The sequence below is a fragment of the Octopus bimaculoides genome, chromosome 20 (assembly GCF_001194135.2).
Source record: "Octopus bimaculoides isolate UCB-OBI-ISO-001 chromosome 20, ASM119413v2, whole genome shotgun sequence".
In the NCBI taxonomy this organism is placed as follows: Eukaryota; Metazoa; Mollusca; class Cephalopoda; order Octopoda; family Octopodidae; genus Octopus; species Octopus bimaculoides.
In genome coordinates, this window is record NC_069000.1 from 20,246,304 (window position 1) to 20,252,084 (window position 5,781).

The 5,781-nt window shown below is 36.1% G+C and overlaps 1 long non-coding RNA gene across 1 annotated transcript in view; it reads right to left on the bottom strand.

Moving 5' to 3' along the window:
• The window catches only part of LOC106880992 (uncharacterized), a 4,377-nt gene extending 3,026 nt beyond the window's left edge, over window positions 1-1,351 (bottom strand). Inside the window, exon 1 of the long non-coding RNA XR_008266353.1 lies at window positions 1,304-1,351. This is a non-coding gene — a long non-coding RNA (uncharacterized LOC106880992). The remainder of the gene's footprint in view (window positions 1-1,303) is intronic.
• Between the last annotated feature and the right edge of the window lie 4,430 nt (window positions 1,352-5,781).

The following is a 5,781-nucleotide window of genomic DNA, read 5'->3' on the forward strand; positions in this document are numbered from 1 at the left end:
ATATTTATATATATATACCTACATGCATATATACGTTTGTATATATATATGTGTGTGTGTGTATGTATGTGTGCGCGTGTGTGTGTGTGTATGTGTGTGTGTGTGTGTGTGTGATATGCATGTGTTTATACATGTAGAGGTATTCTGCGATAAAGGGAGACCCTTGCTAAGGTATAAGTCTAAGTTGAAACGTATACTAAAAATCCCTATACCTTAATTTAGCATCCTGAGAAAATTATTGCCAACATCGATCGGTGTGGCGTAAAATGTGTCATGATGCATGTAAAAAGTTTGAGTTGAAGAAACAAACAATAATATAATTATATCGTCTAATCAACATACATATTTGTCCAATTTCAGGCAAAATCAAAACCTTCGTTGTCCTCATTGGATTTTCATATAAAAATCCAGACCTGAATTGCATTCACACATACATTGCAAATAAATGCAGCTTTTCTGTTTTTTTTCCATCCTTTCCTTCAAACAGTCATGCGTGGAAATCGGCAGGTGTGACCATCATCGTATGTATATATGCATACATATATATAATATATATAAATCTGTGTGTGTGTGTGTGCGTGAACATGTGCAGCCAAGTGTCCAGGTCGAGGATTCGATTTTACAAACGCTTCGGAAATTATTCTTCACCCTTTTCCATTGGCACACCCACCCCAGCTCGTCATTCCAGAGTGACTTTCCTACTGTAGAATGGCACGTTGTGATATAAGGGAAATTTAGTTACTGTATCTAGCAGGTAGCTTGCATTCGCAGAAACTGTCTCTTATTGCCTAAGGAAGAGTGATCTTGTCATTTCGATTTTATTGGTAGTATTTCAATAAATATATTTTATATAGTCTTTATGTGACGACGTGATTTTCCGTAACTAACTTAAGAATATTGAGCGATAATTACTAATTGCTTTTTCAGCAAAATTATCTTTAAATGAAACAATATTAATCTCTTCCATTCCTCTTTTTGTCATATATTTCATATTTCTTATTTTCAGGGTAGGTGGTGGAACTGACAATTTAGTTACTAATACTTCAGTGTAGTGGTATCTTTTAGATACTTGTGCATTGATTCATTTAATGAAGGGGTGGGATTATAAAACGAAAATATGTTTTGGTTGTATATACATATTCATGCATAATGAATATGCAAGTATGTAAGAAGTTTCCCGAAGACGCCTTTCTGAATGAGTTTTCTAATCTTCCTTTAGAATTCTTAAACGAAAGATAATTTTCATTAGAAATTAAAATATAATATAATATGATATATAAATATGTGTAAAGCTGTATTCTACCTGAAAACGTACCCCAAATTCACTAACAGCGTCAGCAAAATCTTCGTCGTCGTCCTAATGATCGTCGACGTTGTCTTCGTCCATTTTACTCTCATCGCTGTAGTCCACGTAGTCATTCATTGTTATCATCAACACCTTCATCCTCATCATCATCATCATCATCATCATCATGAAAAACAATAGCAGCTACAACAACAGCAGCAGCAACAATAGCAACAACAACAACAACAACAGCGTCAGCAAGAACAACAACAACAAAGACAGCAATGACAGCAAACATTCGTCTGCTCTGTCTCTTTCTGCAACCATGACGTCACAGCCCATTAGTCTTCGTTGAAAATGGGAAATAAAATCAATTGAGAATCAAAGAATCAAAATGGCGTCAATCCTTGCGGAGTGTGTGAAAAAAGGACGCTGTGTTATTGGTGCAATGAAATCGTCTTCTAGATGAATAGCTGTATGACACGACAAGTTATTCCTTTAATGTTTCGCCGAAGAAAAATTTATAGGGAGTTTTGTTCAATTGATTAACCCCTTTCTCCAATCGCACGCACGTACACACACGCGCGCACAAGCAAACAAGCACAGAAATATGATAATGATTTCTTGCAAGACAACACACATTTTGTGGGAGATAACTGTGCATTAAATCAACTTCAATACTTGTCTTGTACTAATTTTATCGACTCGTGAAGGATATAAAGCTAAGTGTATACTGTGCCAGAAACTGTGTTCAGAAATCAAAGGGATGTATATGTTGACTTGCAGTATTTTCTTTGGTTGCATAAACACCCGTCCCACCTTAACAACAATAGCAACAATAACGAAGACGACAACAACAACAACAACAACAACGACAACAATAATAATACTTTCGTTGCTGACCACAAGAGCTGCAAAAAATATTTAGGACAATGCGAAGGGGAAACAACTATAGCAATAACAAAGAACAAGAGTATGATAACAACAAGATTCCTCAATAGGAGGGATTAACATGCAGGGTTACTATGAAACACCACAGATCACGAGTCTCAGCTACCACGAGGGGCACTATTGATAGGTGACCTTCTTTCATTCGTTCGCTCCATCCTACAATCACCACTTAAAGTAGGGCCGTGCTTTTCAACAAATGCACTGGAGGCAGCATATTCCTCTTACCTTCACCTTCCTTTTCGTAAGTAACTTTAAAATGTCGATGAGTGCTTGGCCAAAGAAAAAAAAATATCTATCTTCATTCCTTTCAGTTTCGTTCATCACAGAAACTCTTATGCCATAGACACCAGGCAGATGAAAACTGCTAGCCCTTCTCAGCAAAGGTAAGCGACAAAGTCATCTTCACATACTCGTGGTCCGATATATGGATCCTCCCTACACACGGTAGTAGCTTTCGATATAGCTGCACAAGTTGACGATGCTCAGGCAATGTTCAAGTGAATGCAGTACGGTTGTGTTGCACTATGCACATCTCAGAGAGGCCCAGGTGACGGCACTGCACTGCCTGTACAATTTATTGCAAACCGTTAACTGACAATCTGGCCTTCTGAATTTTCCTGTTCTTTTCCACAATACTCATTTGAATCGGACTCTTGAAATAAATAAGATTAGATGTTTTCAGGAGATTTGCAGGCTATTTCTATCTGAACTTTTGAACAGTTCTGGCAGGAGGTCAATGTAGAGCTTATGGCGTTCATGGCCATTTAACAACATTAACAAAACCTTAATATCTATACTCGGTAACAATTTATTCTCATTTTGAAGACACACTGCCCTCTATAGAACTGGGGTAGAATGTACGAGGTGGAGGAGCAAGTTATGGTTGAAAACTTCACGGCCTGGTATTCACTGGTGTATAAAACCTATTCTGTCTCATATTTCTTCTCATATATTTCTGTGTATAGCACCTATGCACTCTTAAGGCATTTTCGGTTTTTGCTGAAATGGGGATGGCAAATATTTTACTTTCTCTGTTGTCGCATCTGTATGTGGTTATGTGCAGGACTAACATGCCAAGTTGGACAATGCAGGCTTTGTACATTTTTCTGAAGGCTTCTTTGTTTGTGAGTGAGTGTACCATTTACTTCTTGACTTGGGTGAAGGAGATAGGTTTCTTGTTGGTGGCAATGGTGGTGGCAAAAATGATAGCAGTCTATCGGTGAAAGTGTTGTTGCAACTATTGCTGCTGATAGAGGTTTTCATTCAGTACTACTTCATGATTCAAGTGAGAGCGACATTATCTTTTTTACTTCTGCCATTACCACTGCTGATGGCGTTGCCGACAACAATGGTTATGCTTTTCTTGTACGCATATCAGCAGCTACTGGTGTTGTCTATAGTAGTGGAGGTGTTGCTGTTGTTGTCACCAATGACAGCAGGTGGTGTTGCCGCAAGATAGACAGGATCACCATCAGCAAACGATGTTAGGGATAATAGTTGAGATAGTATCTGTGTTGTTGTAACAACAGCTGTTATTACTTATTACAAGCGACGCCAAACTCTCTTCAGTAAAATACACGATATCCTCCGGCATCAAATCTTTAAATTATTTCCTTTCGCACACCGTGCTTACAGTTGTTTGTGGAGTTTTTTTTAAGGCAATACTAAAAAGGGGATTTTTATTGAATGTACCGATGATATTAACTGCATGATATTAACGATTGTATTATTAATGATGATGGTATTAACTTACATGGATCGATGATATTATTAACTGTATCCTGACACAACCAATTCAGCATTGAAACGGAAGAACTCAATAACGGGATGAGCAAAAAGATATTTTTTACAAAACTTACACAACAGTAAGGCACCATAACGCATAGTCCCAAAGCAATTATATTGGTAATAATTCCAATCTTGGCACGAAGCCATCAATTATCAGGGAAGGAGTCAAGTCGATTACATCGACCCCATTACTTAAAAGATACTTTATTTTATTGACACTGAAAGGATGACTGGCAATTTTGAGCTCGGAGGGATTTGAACTGAAAATGTAAAAAAAACGGAAAAAATGCTGCAAAGCATCTCGTCTGATGTGCTAATGATTCTACCAGATCGTTGCTTGAATAATGATGCTTTCGAATTTTTTGCACAACGCCAGTGATATCGGATAAGTAGATAACATCGATCCTCAGTACTCAACTGATGCTGACTCCGAAAGGATAAAAAGCAAAGTCGACAACGGGGACGAAATGCTGTTAAGCATTTTGCCCGGCTTGCTAGCGATTCAGCCAGTTCGCCGCATTAATAATAATAATAATAATAATAATAATAATAATAATAATAATAAGTGCTCATGGGAACTGCCCATATCCTACGTAAAATACTGTCTATGTGATCTCAAATTTTAAAGCAAACACATAATTTTCTTATGGTTTCTTAAACATTCACTTGAACAAAACTGTACAAATCCAAATATATGGTACCCTAGGCATAACACCTACATGAACTTCTAACGTGTTGTCTCTTGAGGTCTCTGGGTGAGACTTGGATCCAACTTGTACAAATGCAAAACAAAAGTCAAACATAAAATAATAATAATAATAATAATAATAATAATAATAATAATAATAATAATAATAATAATAATTGTGCAGTATACTAGCACAAAAGGAGTATGAGCGCGGACATGACAGCGTAGACAAATGAGTGCATTTGGATGTTAACTGAAATGTATGGCTTCAAAACAACAGAAAATTTGTATGAACATGAACCAGAATCTCTGATGGAAGGTGAGAATTACCTGATCTTGTAGGACTTCTCCATAAAGACTGGCCATATTATTGAAGCAAGAAGATCACATATGATTATAGAAGATAATATTCTTTACGATAGCAGAGTCGATACCTAAGAAATTGAAAAAAAAAAAAAAAAAGGATGAAAATATCAAGAACTAACCAGAGAGCGTAGGAGATTGTTGAAAGACAAGGCAACAATTATCCCTGTAATAATTGGTGCCCTAGGCGGCGCAACAGCCAAAATACTGTCTGAAAGACTGAAACAAATTGGAATTCAAACTCGCAACGTCAACCTGAAGAAAAGTAGCATCCTATTTTCTGCAGAAATCCTAAGAATAATTCTTGAGATTTGAGGAAACTTGTTGTCAACAAATCTCCAGATAAAATACCTGTTAACTGAATTAACATGCACTAGCAAATAATAATAATAATAATAATAATAATAATAATAATAATAATAATAATAATAATAATAATAATAATAATAATAATAGAGAAATTAAGGCCAATAGACCAGATATAGTTGTTAAAGATCATGAAGGAAAAAAATGCTTTCTAATTGATGTATCAATGTCAGCAGATGACAACGTTTCCCTAAAAGAAATGGAGAAACTTTCAAAATACAAAGACCTGAAAATAGAGGTAACTCGAATGTGGAATCTAAAAACAGAAACAATTCCTATCATAGTAGGTGCCTTAGGTATAATAAAAAAATATTCAGACAAATACATAACAAAAAAAGAC